This window comes from Carcharodon carcharias, chromosome 27 (genome assembly GCF_017639515.1).
Source record: "Carcharodon carcharias isolate sCarCar2 chromosome 27, sCarCar2.pri, whole genome shotgun sequence".
NCBI classification, from domain to species: Eukaryota; Metazoa; Chordata; class Chondrichthyes; order Lamniformes; family Lamnidae; genus Carcharodon; species Carcharodon carcharias.
Genome location: NC_054493.1, coordinates 6,930,418 through 6,948,693, shown reverse-complemented (window position 1 = coordinate 6,948,693; position 18,276 = coordinate 6,930,418).

Sequence of the window (18,276 nt, the reverse complement as noted above, 5' to 3'; positions counted from 1 at the left end):
GAGGGAGAGAGGGATTAGACTGTGTGGAGAGGGAGAGAGGATTAGACTGGTGGAGAGGGAGAGTGGGATTAGACTGGGTGGAGGGAGGTGGAGATTAGACTGGTGGAGAGGGAGAGTGGGATTAGACTGGGTGGAGAGGGAGAGAGGGATTAGACTGGTGGAGAGGGAGAGAGGGATTAGACTGGGTGGAGAGGAGAGTGGGATTAGACTGGGTGGAGAGGGAGAGAGGGATTAGACTGGTGGAGAGGGAGAGTGGATTAGACTGTGTGAAGGGAGAGAGGGATTAGACTGGGTGAGAGGAGAGTGGGATTAGACTGGGTGGAGAGGGAGAGTGGGATTAGACTGGTGGAGAGGGAGAGTGGATTAGACTGGTTGAGAGGAGAGTGGGATTAGACTGGGTGGAGAGGAGTTGGATTAGACTGGGTGGAGAGGGAGAGAGGGATTAGACTGGGTGGAGAGGGAGAGTGGGATAGACTGGTGGAGAGGGAGAGTGGGATTAGACTGTGTGGAGAGAGGGATTAGACTGGTGGAGAGGAGAGAGGGATTAGACTGTGGAGAGGGAGAGAGGGATTAGACTGGTGGAGAGGGAGAGTGGATTAGACTGTGTGGAGAGGGAGAGAGGGATTAGACTGGGTGGAGAGGGAGAGTGGGATTAGACTGGGTGGAGAGGGAGAGTGGGATTAGACTGGGTGGAGAGGGAGAGTGGATTAGACTGTGTGGAGGGAGAGAGGGATTAGACTGGGTGGAGAGGGAGAGAGGGATTAGACTGGTGGAGAGGGAGAGTGGATTAGACTGGTGGAGAGGGAGAGTGGGATTAGACTGGGTGGAGAGGGAGAGTGGGATTAGACTGTGTGGAGAGGGAGAGAGGATTAGACTGGGTGGAGAGGGAGATGGGATTAGACTGGGTGGAGAGGAGAGAGGATTAGACTGTGTGAGAGGGAGATGGGATTAGACTGGGTGGAGAGGAGAGAGGGATTAGACTGGGTGGAGAGGGAGAGTGGGATTAGACTGGGTGGAGAGGGAGAGTGGATTAGACTGGGTGGAGAGGGAGAGTGGGATTAGACTGTGTGGAGAGGGAGAGTGGGATTAGACTGTGTGGAGAGGGAGAGGGATTAGACTGGGTGGAGAGGGAGAGTGGGATTAGACTGGGTGGAGAGGAGAGAGGGATTAGACTGGGTGGAGGGAGAGAGGGATTAGACTGGTGGAGAGGAGAGTGGATTAGACTGGGTGGAGAGGGAGAGAGGGATTAGACTGGGTGGAGAGGGAGAGTGGGATTAGACTGGTGGAGAGGGAGAGAGGGATTAGACTGTGTGGAGAGGGAGAGAGGGATTAGACTGTGTGGAGAGGGAGAGGGGATTAAGGGAGAGAGAGAATTAGACTGTGTGGAGAGGGAGAGAGGGATTAGACTGGGTGGAGAGGGAGAGTGGGATTAGACTGGTGGAGAGGGAGAGTGGGATTAGACTGGGTGGAGAGGGAGAGAGGGATTAGACTGGGTGGAGAGGGAAGTGGATTAGACTGGTGGAGAGGAGAGAGGGATTAGACTGTGTGGAGAGGGAGAGTGGGATTAGACTGGGTGGAGAGGGAGAGAGGGATTAGACTGTGTGGAGAGGGAGAGTGGATTAGACTGTGTGGAGAGGGAGAGAGGATTAGACTGTGTGGAGAGGAGAGTGGGATTAGACTGGGTGGAGAGGAGAGAGGGATTAGACTGGGTGGAGAGGGAGTGGGATTAGACTGTGTGGAGAGGGAGAGTGGGATTAGACTGGGTGGAGAGGGAGAGTGGATTAGACTGGGTGGAGAGGGAGAGAGGGATTAGACTGGGTGGAGAGGGAGAGTGGGATTAGACTGGGTGGAGAGGGAGAGTGGGATTAGACTGTGTGGAGAGGGATTAGACTGGGTGGAGAGGGAGAGAGGGATTAGACTGGTGGAGAGGGAGAGAGGGATTAGACTGGGTGGAGAGGAGATGGGATTAGACTGTGTGGAGAGGGAGAGAGGGATTAGACTGGTGGAGAGGGAGAGTGGGATTAGACTGGGTGGAGAGGGAGAGTGGGATTAGACTGGGTGGAGAGGAGAGTGGGATTAGACTGTGTGGAGAGGGAGAGGGATTAGACTGGGTGGAGAGGGAGAGTGGGATTAGACTGGGTGGAGAGGGAGAGTGGGATTAGACTGGGTGGAGAGGGAGAGAGGGATTAGACTGGGTGGAGAGGGAGAGTGGGATTAGACTGGTGGAGAGGGAGAGAGGGATTAGACTGGTGGAGAGGGAGAGTGGGATTAGACTGGTGGAGAGGAGAGAGGGATTAGACTGGGTGGAGAGGGAGAGAGGGATTAGACTGGGTGGAGAGGGAGAGTGGGATTAGACTGGGTGGAGAGGGAGAGTGGGATTAGACTGTGTGGAGAGGGAGAAGGGATTAGACTGGGTGGAGAGGGAGAGTGGGATTAGACTGTGTGGAGAGGAGAGTGGGATTAGACTGTGTGGAGAGGGAGAGAGGGATTAGACTGGGTGGAGAGGGAGAGTGGGATTAGACTGGGTGGAGAGGGAGAGTGGGATTAGACTGGGTGGAGAGGGAGAGAGGGATTAGACTGGTGGAGAGGGAGAGTGGGATTAGACTGTGTGGAGAGGGAGAGAGGGATTAGACTGTGTGGAGAGGGAGAGGGGGATTAGACTGGGTGGAGAGGGAGAGTGGGATTAGACTGCGTGGAGAGGAGGGTGGGATTAGACTGGGTCGAGAGGGAGAGGGGATTAGACTGGTGGAGAGGGAGATGTGATTAGACTGGGTGGAGAGGGAGAGTGGGATTAGACTGGGTGGAGAGGGAGAGAGGGATTAGACTGGGTGGAGAGGGAGAGTGGGATTAGACTGTGTGGAGAGGGGAGAGGGATTAGACTGGTGGAGAGGGAGAGTGGGATTAGACTGGGTGGAGAGGGAGAGTGGGATTAGACTGTGGAGAGGAGAGAGGGATTAGACTGGGTGGAGAGGGAGAGTGGGATTAGACTGGTGGAGAGGGAGAGTGGGATTAGACTGTGTGGAGAGGGAGAGTGGGATTAGACTGGGTGGAGAGGGAGAGAGGGATTAGACTGTGTGGAGAGGGAGAGGGGATTAGACTGTGTGGAGAGGGAGAGTGGATTAGACTGTGTGGAGAGGGAGAGAGGATTAGACTGGGTGGAGAGGGAGAGAGGGATTAGACTGGGTGGAGAGGGAGAGTGGGATTAGACTGGGTGGAGAGGGAGAGTGGGATTAGACTGGGTGGAGAGGGAGAGAGGGATTAGACTGGGTGGAGAGGGAGAGAGGGATTAGACTGGGTGGAGAGGGAGAGTGGGATTAGACTGGGTGGAGAGGGAGAGTGGGATTAGACTGGGTGGAGAGGGAGAGAGTGGGATTAGACTGTGTGGAGAGGGAGAGAGGGATTAGACTGGTGGAGAGGGAGAGTGGGATTAGACTGGGTGGAGAGGGAGAGTGGGATTAGACTGGGTGGAGAGGGAGAGTGGGATTAGACTGGTGGAGAGGGAGAGAGGGATTAGACTGGTGGAGAGGGAGAGGGATTAGACTGGTGGAGAGGGAGAGTGGGATTAGACTGGGTGGAGAGGGAGAGTGGGATTAGACTGGGTGGAGAGGAGAGTGGGATTAGACTGGTGTGGGGAGAGGGATTAGACTGGGTGGAGAGGGAGAGAGGGATTAGACTGGGTGGAGAGGGAGAGTGGGATTAGACTGGGTGGAGAGGGAGAGTGGGATTAGACTGTGTGGAGAGGGAGAGAGGGATTAGACTGGGTGGAGAGGGAGAGTGGGATTAGACTGGGTGGAGAGGAGGGTGGGATTAGACTGGGGGAGAGGGAGAGTGGCATAAGACTGTGTGGAGAGGGAGAGAGGGATTAGACTGGGTGGAGAGGGAGAGTGGGATTAGACTGGTGGAGAGGGAGAGTGGGATTAGACTGTGTGGAGAGGGAGAGTGGGATTAGACTGGGTGGAGAGGGAGTGTGGGATTAGACTGGGTGGAGAGGGAGAGAGGGATTAGACCTGGTGGAGAGGGAGAGAGGGATTAGACTGGGTGGAGAGGGAGAGAGGGATTAGACTGGGTGGAGAGGGAGAGTGGGATTAGACTGGGTGGAGAGGGAGAGTGGATTAGACTGGGTGGAGAGGGAGAGTGGGATTAGACTGTGTGGAGAGGGAGAGTGGGATTAGACTGGTGGAGAGGGAGAGAGGGATTAGACTGGGTGGAGAGGGAGAGTGGGATTAGACTGGTGGAGAGGGAGAGAGGGATTAGACTGGGTGGAGAGGGAGAGTGGGATTAGACTGGGTGGAGAGGGAGAGTGGGATTAGACTGGTGGAGAGGGAGAGGGATTAGACTGGTGGAGAGGGAGAGAGGGATTAGACTGGGTGGAGAGGGAGAGAGGGATTAGACTGGGTGGAGAGGGAGAGAGGGATTAGACTGGGTGGAGAGGGAGAGTGGGATTAGACTGGGTGGAGAGGGAGAGAGGGATTAGACTGTGTGGAGAGGGAGAGAGGGATTAGACTGGTGGAGAGGGAGAGTGGGATTAGACTGGTGGAGAGGGAGAGTGGGATTAGACTGGGTGGAGAGGGAGAGTGGGATTAGACTGGGTGGAGAGGGAGAGTGGGATTAGACTGGTGGAGAGGGAGAGAGGGATTAGACTGGGTGGAGAGGGAGAGTGGGATTAGACTGGGTGGAGAGGGAGAGTGGGATTAGACTGGTGGAGAGGGAGAGTGGGATTAGACTGGGTGGAGAGGGAGAGAGGGATTAGACTGGGTGAGAGGGAGAGAGGGATTAGACTGGGTGGAGAGGGAGAGGGATTAGACTGTGTGGAGAGGGAGAGTGGGATTAGACTGGGTGGAGAGGGAGAGTGGGATTAGACTGGTGGAGAGGGAGAGAGGGATTAGACTGTGTGGAGAGGGAGAGAGGGATTAGACTGGGTGGAGAGGGAGAGAGGATTAGACTGGGTGGAGAGGGAGAGTGGGATTAGACTGGGTGGAGAGGGAGAGTGGATTAGACTGGTGGAGAGGGAGAGTGGGATTAGACTGGGTGGAGAGGGAGAGTGGGATTAGACTGGGTGGAGAGGGAGAGAGGGATTAGACTGGGTGGAGAGGGAGAGAGGGATTAGACTGGGTGGAGAGGGAGAGTGGGATTAGACTGGGTGGAGAGGGAGAGTGGGATTAGACTGGGTGGAGAGGGAGAGAGGGATTAGACTGTGTGGAGAGGGAGAGAGGGATTAGACTGGGTGGAGAGGGAGAGAGGGATTAGACTGTGTGGAGAGGGAGAGTGGGATTAGACTGGTGGAGAGGGAGAGAGGGATTAGACTGGGTGGAGAGGGAGAGAGGGATTAGACTGTGTGGAGAGGGAGAGTGGGATTAGACTGGGTGGAGAGGGAGAGTGGGATTAGACTGGGTGGAGAGGGAGAGTGGATTAGACTGGTGGAGAGGGAGAGAGGATTAGACTGGTGGAGAGGGAGAGTGGGATTAGACTGTGTGGAGAGGGAGAGAGGGATTAGACTGGGTGGAGAGGGAGAGTGGGATTAGACTGTGTGGAGAGGGAGAGTGGGATTAGACTGGGTGGAGAGGGAGAGTGGGATTAGACTGGTGGAGAGGAGAGAGGGATTAGACTGGGTGGAGAGGGAGAGAGGGATTAGACTGGGTGGAGAGGGAGAGTGGATTAGACTGTGTGGAGAGGGATTAGACTGGTGGAGAGGGAGAGAGGGATTAGACTGGGTGGAGAGGGAGAGTGGGATTAGACTGGTGGAGAGGAGAGAGGGATTAGACTGTGTGGAGAGGGAGAGAGGGATTAGACTGGGTGGAGAGGGAGAGTGGGATTAGACTGGGTGGAGAGGGAGAGTGGGATTAGACTGGGTGGAGAGGGAGAGTGGGATTAGACTGTGTGGAGAGGGAGAGAGGGATTAGACTGGTGGAGAGGGAGAGTGGGATTAGACTGGGTGGAGAGGGAGAGAGGGATTAGACTGTGTGGAGAGGGAGAGAGGGATTAGACTGGGTGGAGAGGGAGAGTGGGATTAGACTGGGTGGAGAGGGAGAGAGGGATTAGACTGTGTGGAGAGGGAGAGAGGGATTAGACTGGGTGGAGAGGAGAGAGGGATTAGACTGGGTGGAGAGGGAGAGTGGGATTAGACTGGGTGGAGAGGGAGAGTGGGATTAGACTGGGTGGAGAGGGAGAGTGGGATTAGACTGTGTGGAGAGGGAGAGTGGGATTAGACTGGGTGGAGAGGGAGAGAGGGATTAGACTGTGTGGAGAGGGAGAGAGGGATTAGACTGTGTGGAGAGGGAGAGAGGGATTAGACTGGGTGGAGAGGGAGAGTGGGATTAGACTGGTGGAGAGGGAGAGAGGGATTAGACTGGGTGGAGAGGGAGAGAGGGATTAGACTGGGTGGAGAGGGAGAGTGGGATTAGACTGTGTGGAGAGGGAGAGTGGGATTAGACTGGGTGGAGAGGGAGAGTGGGATTAGACTGGGTGGAGAGGGAGAGAGGGATTAGACTGGGTGGAGAGGGAGAGAGGGATTAGACTGGTGGAGAGGGAGAGTGGGATTAGACTGGGTGGAGAGGGAGAGTGGGATTAGACTGGGTGGAGAGGAGAGAGGGATTAGACTGTGGAGAGGGAGAGAGGGATTAGACTGTGTGGAGAGGGAGAGAGGGATTAGACTGTGTGGAGAGGGAGAGTGGGATTAGACTGGTGGAGAGGGAGAGAGGGATTAGACTGTGTGGAGAGGGAGAGAGGGATTAGACTGGGTGGAGAGGAGTGTGGGATTAGACTGGGTGGAGAGGAGAGTGGGATTAGACTGGGTGGAGAGGGAGAGTGGGATTAGACTGGGTGGTGAGGGAGAGAGGGATTAGACTGGGTGGAGAGGGAGAGTGGGATTAGACTGGTGGAGAGGGAGAGAGGGATTAGACTGGTGGAGAGGGAGAGTGGGATTAGACTGTGTGGAGAGGGAGAGTGGATTAGACTGGGTGGAGAGGGAGAGTGGGATTAGACTGGGTGGAGAGGGAGAGAGGGATTAGACTGGGTGGAGAGGGAGAGAGGGATTAGACTGGGTGGAGAGGGAGAGTGGGATTAGACTGTGTGGAGAGGGGATTAGACTGGGTGGAGAGGGAGAGTGGGATTAGACTGGGTGGAGAGGGAGAGAGGGATTAGACTGGGTGGAGAGGGAGAGTGGGATTAGACTGTGTGGAGAGGGAGAGAGGATTAGACTGGGTGGAGAGGGAGAGTGGGATTAGACTGGGTGGAGAGGGAGAGTGGGACGAGACGTGGTGGAGAGGGAGAGTGGGATTAGACTGTGTGGAGAGGGAGAGAGGGATTAGACTGGGTGGAGAGGGAGAGTGGGATTAGACTGGGTGGAGAGGGAGAGTGGGATTAGACTGTGTGGAGAGGGAGAGAGGGATTAGACTGGGTGGAGAGGGAGAGTGGGATTAGACTGGGTGGAGAGGGAGAGAGGGATTAGACTGGGTGGAGAGGGAGAGAGGGATTAGACTGGGTGGAGAGGGAGAGAGGGATTAGACTGGGTGGAGAGGGAGAGTGGGATTAGACTGGTGGAGAGGGAGAGTGGGATTAGACTGGGTGGAGAGGGAGAGTGGGATTAGACTGGGTGGAGAGGGAGAGTGGGATTAGACTGGGTGGAGAGGGAGAGTGGGATTAGACTGGGTGGAGAGGGAGAGTGGGATTAGACTGGGTGGAGAGGGAGAGAGGGATTAGACTGGGTGGAGAGGGAGAGGGGATTAGACTGGGTGGAGAGGAGAGTGGGATTAGACTGGGTGGAGAGGGAGAGTGGGATTAGACTGGGTGGAGAGGGAGAGAGGGATTAGACTGTGTGGAGAGGGAGAGAGGGATTAGACTGTGTGGAGAGGGAGAGGGATTAGACTGTGTGGAGAGGGAGAGTGGGATTAGACTGGGTGGAGAGGGAGAGAGGGATTAGACTGTGTGGAGAGGGAGAGAGGGATTAGACTGTGTGGAGAGGGAGAGTGGGATTAGACTGGGTGGAGAGGGAGAGTGGGATTAGACTGGGTGGAGAGGGAGAGTGGGATTAGACTGGTGGAGAGGGAGAGAGGGATTAGACTGGGTGGAGAGGGAGAGTGGGATTAGACTGTGTGGAGAGGAGAGAGGGATTAGACTGGGTGGAAAGGGAGAGTGGGATTAGACTGTGTGGAGAGGGAGAGTGGGATTAGACTGGGTGGAGAGGGAGAGTGGGATTAGACTTGGTGGAGAGGGAGAGAGGGATTAGACTGGGTGGAGAGGGAGAGAGGGATTAGACTGGGTGGAGAGGGAGAGTGGGATTAGACTGTGTGGAGAGGGATTAGACTGGGTGGAGAGGGAGAGAGGGATTAGACTGGGTGGAGAGGGAGAGAGGGATTAGACTGTGTGGAGAGGGAGAGTGGGATTAGACTGTGTGGAGAGGGAGAGAGGGATTAGACTGGGTGGAGAGGGAGAATGGGATTAGACTGTGTGGAGAGAGAGAGTGGGATTAGACTGGGTGGAGAGGGAGAGTGGGATTAGACTGTGTGGAGAGGGAGAGAGGGATTAGACTGGGTGGAGAGGGAGAGTGGGATTAGACTGGGTGGAGAGGGAGTGTGGGATTAGACTGTGTGGAGAGGGAGAGAGGGATTAGACTGGGTGGAGAGGGAGAGTGGGATTAGACTGGGTGGAGAGGGAGAGAGGGATTAGACTGGGTGGAGAGGGAGAGAGGGATTAGACTGGGTGGAGAGGAGAGAGGGATTAGACTGGGTGGAGAGGGAGAGGGATTAGACTGGGTGGAGAGGGAGAGTGGGATTAGACTGGGTGGAGAGGGAGAGTGGGATTAGACTGTGTGGAGAGGGAGAGTGGGATTAGACTGGTGGAGAGGGAGAGAGGGATTAGACTGTGTGGAGAGGGAGAGAGGGATTAGACTGTGTGGAGAGGGAGAGAGGGATTAGACTGGGTGGAGAGGGAGAGAGGGATTAGACTGGGTGGAGAGGGAGAGAGGGATTAGACTGGGTGGAGAGGGAGAGAGGGATTAGACTGGGTGGAGAGGGAGAGTGGGATTAGACTGTGTGGAGAGGGAGAGTGGGATTAGACTGGGTGGAGAGGGAGAGTGGGATTAGACTGGGTGGAGAGGGAGAGAGGGATTAGACTGGGTGGAGAGGGAGAGAGGGATTAGACTGGGTGGAGAGGGGAGTGGGATTAGACTGGGTGGAGAGGGAGAGAGGGATTAGACTGGGTGGAGAGGGAGAGAGGGATTAGACTCGGTGGAGAGGGAGAGAGTTATTAGACTGTGTGGAGAGGGAGAGAGGGATTAGACTGTGTGGAGAGGGAGAGTGGGATTAGACTGGGTGGAGAGGGAGAGTGGGATTAGACTGTGTGGAGAGGGAGAGAGGGATTAGACTGTGTGGAGAGGGAGAGAGGGATTAGACTGTGTGGAGAGGGAGAGAGGGATTAGACTGTGTGGAGAGGGAGAGTGGGATTAGACTGGGTGGAGAGGGAGAGAGGGATTAGACTGTGTGGAGAGGGAGAGAGGGATTAGACTGTGTGGAGAGGGAGAGTGGGATTAGACTGGGTGGAGAGGGAGAGTGGGATTAGACTGGGTGGAGAGGGAGAGTGGGATTAGACTGGGTGGAGAGGGAGAGAGGGATTAGACTGGGTGGAGAGGGAGAGTGGGATTAGACTGTGTGGAGAGGGAGAGAGGGATTAGACTGGGTGGAGAGGGAGAGTGGGATTAGACTGTGTGGAGAGGGAGATGGGATTAGACTGGGTGGAGAGGGAGAGTGGGATTAGACTGGGTGGAGAGGGAGAGAGGGATTAGACTGGGTGGAGAGGGAGAGAGGGATTAGACTGATGGAGAGGGAGAGTGGGATTAGACTGTGTGGAGAGGGATTAGACTGGGTGGAGAGGGAGAGAGGGATTAGACTGGGTGGAGAGGGAGAGAGGGATTAGACTGGGTGGAGAGGGAGAGTGGGATTAGACTGTGTGGAGAGGGAGAGAGGGATTAGACTGGGTGGAGAGGGAGAGTGGGATTAGACTGGGTGGAGAGGGAGAGTGGGATTAGACTGGGTGGAGAGGGAGAGTGGGATTAGACTGTGTGGAGAGGGAGAGAGGGATTAGACTGGGTGGAGAGGGAGAGTGGGATTAGACTGGGTGGAGAGGGAGAGTGGGATTAGACTGTGTGGAGAGGGAGAGAGGGATTAGACTGGGTGGAGAGGGAGAGTGGGATTAGACTGGGTGGAGAGGGAGAGAGGGATTAGACTGGGTGGAGAGGGAGAGAGGGATTAGACTGGGTGGAGAGGGAGAGAGGGATTAGACTGGGTGGAGAGGGAGAGTGGGATTAGACTGGTGGAGAGGGAGAGAGGGATTAGACTGGTGGAGAGGGAGAGTGGGATTAGACTGGTGGAGAGGGAGAGTGGGATTAGACTGGGTGGAGAGGGAGAGAGGGATTAGACTGTGGAGAGGGAGAGAGGGATTAGACTGTGTGGAGAGGGAGAGAGGGATTAGACTGGGTGGAGAGGGAGAGTGGGATTAGACTGGGTGGAGAGGGAGAGAGGGATTAGACTGGGTGGAGAGGGAGAGAGGGATTAGACTGGGTGGAGAGGGAGAGTGGGATTAGACTGTGTGGAGAGGGAGAGTGGGATTAGACTGGGTGGAGAGGGAGAGTGGGATTAGACTGGGTGGAGAGGGAGAGAGGGATTAGACTGGGTGGAGAGGGAGAGAGGGATTAGACTGGGTGGAGAGGAGGGTGGGATTAGACTGGGTCGAGAGGGAGAGTGGGATTAGACTGTGTGGAGAGGTAGAGAGGGATTAGACTGAATGGAGAGGGAGAATGGGATTAGACTGTGTGGAGAGGGAGAGTGGGATTAGACTGTGTGGAGAGGGAGAGTGGGATTAGACTGGGTGGAGAGGGAGAGAGGGATTAGACTGTGTGGAGAGGGAGAGAGGGATTAGACTGGGTGGAGAGGGAGAGTGGGATTAGACTGTGTGGAGAGGGAGAGTGGGATTAGACTGGGTGGAGAGGGAGTGTGGGATTAGACTGGGTGGAGAGGGAGAGAGGGATTAGACTGGGTGGAGAGGGAGAGAGGGATTAGACTGGTGGAGAGGGAGAGTGGGATTAGACTGGTGGAGAGGGATTAGACTGGGTGGAGAGGACGAGAGGGATTAGACTGGGTGGAGAGGGAGAGAGGGATTAGACTGGGTGGAGAGGGAGAGAGGGATTAGACTGGGTGGAGAGGGAGAGTGGGATTAGACTGGGTGGAGAGGGAGAGTGGGATTAGACTGGGTGGAGAGGGAGAGTGGGATTAGACTGTGTGGAGAGGGAGAGAGGGATTAGACTGGGTGGAGAGGGAGAGTGGGATTAGACTGGGTGGAGAGGGAGAGTGGGATTAGACTGTGTGGAGAGGGAGAGAGGGATTAGACTGGTGGAGAGGGAGAGAGGGATTAGACTGTGTGGAGAGGGAGAGAGGGATTAGACTGGGTGGAGAGGGAGAGCGGGATTAGACTGGGTGGAGAGGGAGAGAGGGATTAGACTGTGTGGAGAGGGAGAGAGGGATTAGACTGGGTGGATAGGGAGAGTGGGATTAGACTGGGTGGAGAGGGAGAGTGGGATTAGACTGTGTGGAGAGGGAGAGTGGGATTAGACTGGGTGGAGAGGGAGAGAGGGATTAGACTGTGTGGAGAGGGAGAGTGGGATTAGACTGGGTGGAGAGGGAGAGAGGGATTAGACTGGGTGGAGAGGGAGAGTGGGATTAGACTGGGTGGAGAGGGAGAGAGGGATTAGACTGGGTGGAGAGGGAGAGTGGGATTAGACTGGGTGGAGAGGGAGAGTGGGATTAGACTGGGTGGAGAGGGAGAGTGGGATTAGACTGTGTGGAGAGGGAGAGAGGGATTAGACTGGGTGGAGAGGGAGAGAGGGATTAGACTGGGTGGAGAGGGAGAGTGGGATTAGACTGGGTGGAGAGGGAGAGTGGGATTAGACTGGGTGGAGAGGGAGAGTGGGATTAGACTGGGTGGAGAGGGAGAGTGGGATTAGACTGGGTGGAGAGGGAGAGTGGGATTAGACTGTGTGGAGAGGGAGAGTGGGATTAGACTGGGTGGAGAGGGAGAGTGGGATTAGACTGTGTGGAGAGGGAGAGAGGGATTAGACTGGGTGGAGAGGGAGAGTGGGATTAGACTGTGTGGAGAGGGAGAGTGGGATTAGACTGTGTGGAGAGGGAGAGTGGGATTAGACTGGGTGGAGAGGGAGAGAGGGATTAGACTGGGTGGAGAGGGAGAGAGGGATTAGACTGGGTGGAGAGGGAGAGTGGGATTAGACTGTGTGGAGAGGGAGAGTGGGATTAGACTGTGTGGAGAGGGAGAGTGGGATTAGACTGTGTGGAGAGGGAGAGTGGGATTAGACTGTGTGGAGAGGGAGAGTGGGATTAGACTGGATGGAGAGGGAGAGAGGGATTAGACTGGGTGGAGAGGGAGAGTGGGATTAGACTGGGTGGAGAGGGAGAGTGGGATTAGACTGGGTGGAGAGGGAGAGAGGGATTAGACTGGGTGGAGAGGGAGAGTGGGATTAGACTGGGTGGAGAGGGAGAGTGGGATTAGACTGGGTGGAGAGGGAGAGAGGGATTAGACTGTGTGGAGAGGGAGAGTGGGATTAGACTGGGTGGAGAGGGAGAGAGGGATTAGACTGGGTGGAGAGGAGAGGGATTAGACTGTGTGGAGAGGGAGAGAGGGATTAGACTGTGTGGAGAGGGAGAGGGGATTAGACTGTGTGGAGAGGGAGAGAGGGATTAGACTGGGTGGAGAGGGAGAGAGGGATTAGACTGTGTGGAGAGGGAGAGAGGGATTAGACTGTGTGGAGAGGGAGAGTGGGATTAGACTGGGTGGAGAGGGAGAGAGGGATTAGACTGTGTGGAGAGGGAGAGAGGGATTAGACTGGGTGGAGAGGGAGAGTGGGATTAGACTGGGTGGAGAGGGAGAGTGGGATTAGACTGGGTGGAGAGGGAGAGTGGGATTAGACTGGGTGGAGAGGGAGAGTGGGATTAGACTGTGGGAGGAGAGGAGTGTGGATTAGACTGGTGGAGAGGGAGAGAGGGATTAGACTGGGTGGAGAGGGAGAGTGGGATTAGACTGGGTGGAGAGGGAGAGTGGGATTAGACTGTGTGGAGAGGGATTAGACTGGGTGGAGAGGTAGAGAGGGATTAGACTGGGTGGAGAGGGAGAGAGGGATTAGACTGGGTGGAGAGGGAGAGTGGGATTAGACTGTGTGGAGAGGGAGAGAGGGATTAGACTGGGTGGAGAGGGAGAGTGGGATTAGACTGGGTGGAGAGGGAGAGTGGGATTAGACTGGGTGGAGAGGGAGAGAGGGATTAGACTGGGTGGAGAGGGAGAGTGGGATTAGACTGGGTGGAGAGGGAGAGTGGGATTAGACTGGGTGGAGAGGGAGAGAGGGATTAGACTGGGTGGAGAGGGAGAGTGGGATTAGACTGGTGGAGAGGGAGAGAGGGATTAGACTGGGTGGAGAGGGAGAGAGGGATTAGACTGGTGGAGAGGGAGAGAGGGATTAGACTGGGTGGAGAGGGAGAGTGGGATTAGACTGGGTGGAGAGGGAGAGTGGGATTAGACTGGGTGGAGAGGGAGAGTGGGATTAGACTGTGTGGAGAGGGAGAGTGGGATTAGACTGGGTGGAGAGGGAGAGTGGGATTAGACTGTGTGGAGAGGGAGAGTGGGATTAGACTGGGTGGAGAGGGAGAGTGGGATTAGACTGGGTGGAGAGGGAGAGTGGGATTAGACTGGGTGGAGAGGGAGAGTGGGATTAGACTGGGTGGAGAGGGAGAGTGGGATTAGACTGGTGGAGAGGGAGAGTGGGATTAGACTGGGTGGAGAGGGAGAGTGGGATTAGACTGGTGGAGAGGGAGAGAGGGATTAGACTGGTGGAGAGGGAGAGAGGGATTAGACTGTGTGGAGAGGGAGAGTGGGATTAGACTGGGTGGAGAGGGAGAGTGGGATTAGACTGGGTGGAGAGGGAGAGTGGGATGAGACAGGGTTTAGAGGGAGAGTGGGATTAGACTGGGTGGAGAGGGAGAGTGGGATTAGACTGTGTGGAGAGGGAGAGTGGGATTAGACTGTGTGGAGAGGGAGAGAGGGATTAGACTGGGTGGAGAGGGAGAGTGGGATTAGACTGGGTGGAGAGGGGGAGTGGGATGAGACTGTGTGGAGAGGGAGAGTGGGATTAGATTGCGTGGAGAGGGAGAGTGGGATTAGACTGTGTGGAGAGGGAGAGAGGGATTAGACTGTGTGGAGAGGGAGAGAGGGATTAGACTGGTGGAGAGGGAGAGGGATTAGACTGGGTGGAGAGGGAGAGAGGGATTAGACTGGGTGGAGAGGGAGAGAGGGATTAGACTGTGTGGAGAGGGAGAGAGGGATTAGACTGGTGGAGAGGGAGAGAGGGATTAGACTGGGTGGAGAGGGAGAGTGGGATTAGATTGGGTGGAGAGGGAGAGAGGGATTAGACTGGGTGGAGAGGGAGAGAGGGATTAGACGGTGGAGAGTGAGAGAGGGATTAGACTGGGTGGAGAGGGAGAGTGGGATTAGATTGGGTGGAGAGGGAGAGAGGGATTAGACTGGGTGGAGAGGGAGAGTGGGATTAGACTGGGTGGAGAGGGAGTGTGGGATTAGACTGGGTGGAGAGGGAGAGAGGGATTAGACTGGGTGGAGAGGGAGAATCGGATTAGACTGGGTGGAGAGGGAGAGATTAGACTGGTGGAGAGGGAGAGAGGGATTAGACTGGGTGGAGAGGGAGAGAGGGATTAGACTGGGTGGAGAGGGAGAGTGGGATTAGACTGGGTGGAGAGGGAGAGTGGGATTAGACTGGGTGGAGAGGGAGAGTGGGATTAGACTGGGTGGAGAGGGAGAGTGGGATTAGACTGGGTGGAGAGGGAGAGAGGGATTAGACTGGGTGGAGAGGGAGAGAGGGATTAGACTGGGTGGAGAGGGAGAGTGGGATTAGACTGGGTGGAGAGGGAGAGTGGGATTAGACTGGGTGGAGAGGGAGAGAGGGATTAGACTGTGTGGAGAGGGAGAGAGGGATTAGACTGGGTGGAGAGGGAGAGAGGGATTAGACTGTGTGGAGAGGGAGAGTGGGATTAGACTGGGTGGAGAGGGAGAGAGGGATTAGACTGTGTGGAGAGGGAGAGAGGGATTAGACTGGGTGGAGAGGGAGAGTGGGATTAGACTGTGTGGAGAGGGAGAGAGGGATTAGACTGGGTGGAGAGGGAGAGTGGGATTAGACTGGGTGGAGAGGGAGAGGGGATTAGACTGGGTGGAGAGGGAGAGAGGGATTTGACTGGATGGAGAGGGAGAGTGGGATTAGACTGTGTGGAGAGGGATTAGACTGGGTGGAGAGGGAGAGAGGGATTAGACTGGGTGGAGAGGGAGAGAGGGATTAGACTGGGTGGAGAGGGAGAGTGGGATTAGACTGGGTGGAGAGGGAGAGTGGGATTAGACTGGGTGGAGAGGGAGAGTGGGATTAGACTGGGTGGAGAGGGAGAGTGGGATTAGACTGTGTGGAGAGGGAGAGAGGGATTAGACTGGGTGGAGAGGGAGAGTGGGATTAGACTGGGTGGAGAGGGAGAGTGGGATTAGACTGTGTGGAGAGGGAGAGAGGGATTAGACTGGGTGGAGAGGGAGAGTGGGATTAGACTGGGTGGAGAGGGAGAGGGATTAGACTGGGTGGAGAGGGAGAGTGGGATTAGACTGGGTGGAGAGGGAGAGGGGATTAGACTGGTGGAGAGGGAGAGTGGGATTAGACTGGGTGGAGAGGGAGAGTGGGATTAGACTGGGTGGAGAGGGAGAGTGGGATTAGACTGTGTGGAGAGGGAGAGTGGGATTAGACTGGGTGGAGAGGGAGAGAGGGATTAGACTGTGTGGAGAGGGAGAGTGGGATTAGACTGGGTGGAGAGTGGGAGAGGGATTAGACTGGGTGGAGAGGGAGAGTGGGATTAGACTGGGTGGAGAGGGAGAGAGGGATTAGACTGGGTGGAGAGGGAGAGAGGGATTAGACTGGGTGGAGAGGGAGAGTGGGATTAGACTGGGTGGAGAGGGAGAGTGGGATTAGACTGTGTGGAGAGGGAGAGAGGGATTAGACTGGGTGGAGAGGGAGAGTGGGATTAGACTGGGTGGAGAGGGAGAGTGGGATTAGACTGGGTGGAGAGGGAGAGTGGGATTAGACTGGGTGGAGAGGGAGAGTGGGATTAGACTGGGTGGAGAGTGAGAGTGGGATTAGACTGGGTGGAGAGGGAGAGTGGGATTAGACTGGGTGGAGAGGGAGAGTGGGATTAGACTGTGTGGAGAGGGAGAGAGGGATTAGACTGGGTGGAGAGGGAGAGTGGGATTAGACTGTGTGGAGAGGGAGAGTGGGATTAGACTGGGTGGAGAGGGAGAGAGGGATTAGACTGGTGGAGAGGGAGAGAGGGATTAGACTGTGTGGAGAGGGAGAGAGGGATTAGACTGGGTGGAGAGGGAGAGTGGGATTAGACTGGGTGGAGAGGGAGAGTGGGATTAGACTGGGTGGAGAGGGAGAGAGGGATTAGACTGGTGGAGAGGGAGAGTGGGATTAGACTGTGTGGAGAGGGAGAGTGGGATTAGACTGGGTGGAGAGGGAGAGAGGGATTAGACTGGTGGAGAGGGAGAGTGGGATTAGACTGGGTGGAGAGGGAGAGAGGGATTAGACTGGGTGGAGAGGGAGAGAGGGATTAGACTGGGTGGAGAGGGAGAGTGCGATTAGACTGGGTGGAGAGGGAGAGGGATTAGACTGGGTGGAGAGGGAGAGAGGGATTAGACTGTGTGGAGAGGGAGAGTGGGATTAGACTGGGTGGAGAGGGAGAGAGGGATTAGACTGGGTGGAGAGGGAGAGAGGGATTAGACTGTGTGGAGAGGGAGAGAGGGATTAGACTGGGTGGAGAGGGAGAGAGGGATTAGACTGTGTGGAGAGGGAGAGGGATTAGACTGGGTGGAGAGGGAGAGAGTTATTAGACTGTGTGGAGAGGGAGAGAGGGATTAGACTGGGTGGAGAGGGAGAGTGGGATTAGACTGGGTGGAGAGGGAGAGTGGGATTAGACTGTGTGGAGAGGGAGAGAGGGATTAGACTGGGTGGATAGGGAGAGTGGGATTAGACTGAGTGGAGAGGGAGAGTGGGATTAGACTGGGTGGAGAGGGAGAGTGGGATTAGACTGGGTGGAGATGGAGAGTGGGATTAGACTGTGTGGAGAGGGAGAGTGGGATTAGACTGGGTGGAGAGGGAGAGAGGGATTAGACTGGGTGGAGAGGGAGAGTGGGATTAGACTGGGTGGAGAGGGAGAGTGGGATTAGACTGTGTGGAGAGGGGAGATTAGACTGGGTGGAGAGGGAGAGAGGGATTAGACTGTGTGGAGAGGGAGAGAGGGATTAGACTGGGTGGAGAGGGAGAGAGGGATTAGACTGGTGGAGAGGGAGAGTGGGATTAGACTGGGTGGAGAGGGAGAGTGGGATTAGACTGGGTGGAGAGGGAGAGTGGGATTAGACTGGGTGGAGAGGGAGAGTGGGATTAGACTGGTGGAGAGGGAGAGTGGGATTAGACTGGGTGGAGAGGGAGAGTGGGATTAGACTGGGTGGAGAGGGAGAGTGGGATTAGACTGGTGGAGAGGGAGAGTGGGATTAGACTGGGTGGAGAGGGAGAGAGGGATTAGACTGGGTGGAGAGGGAGAGTGGGATTAGACTGGGTGGAGAGGGAGAGAGGGATTAGACTGGGTGGAGAGGGAGAGTGGGATTAGACTGGTGGAGAGGGAGAGTGGGATTAGACTGGGTGGAGAGGGAGAGAGGGATTAGACTGGGTGGAGAGGGAGAGTGGGATTAGACTGGGTGGAGAGGGAGAGTGGGATTAGACTGGGTGGAGAGGGAGAGAGGGATTAGACTGGGTGGAGAGGGAGAGTGGGATTAGACTGGGTGGAGAGGGAGAGTGGGATTAGACTGTGTGGAGAGGGAGAGAGGGATTAGACTGTGTGGAGAGGGGGAGTGGGATTAGACTGGGTGGAGAGGGAGAGAGGGATTAGACTGTGTGGAGAGGGAGAGAGGGATTAGACTGGATGGAGAGGGAGAGAGGGATTAGACTGGGTGGAGAGGGAGTGTGGGATTAGACTGTGTGGAGAGGGAGAGTGGGATTAGACTGGGTGGAGAGGGAGAGAGGGATTAGACTGGGTGGAGAGGGAGAGAGGGATTAGACTGGGTGGAGAGGGAGAGAGGGATTAGACTGGGTGGAGAGGGAGAGAGGGATTAGACTGGGTGGAGAGG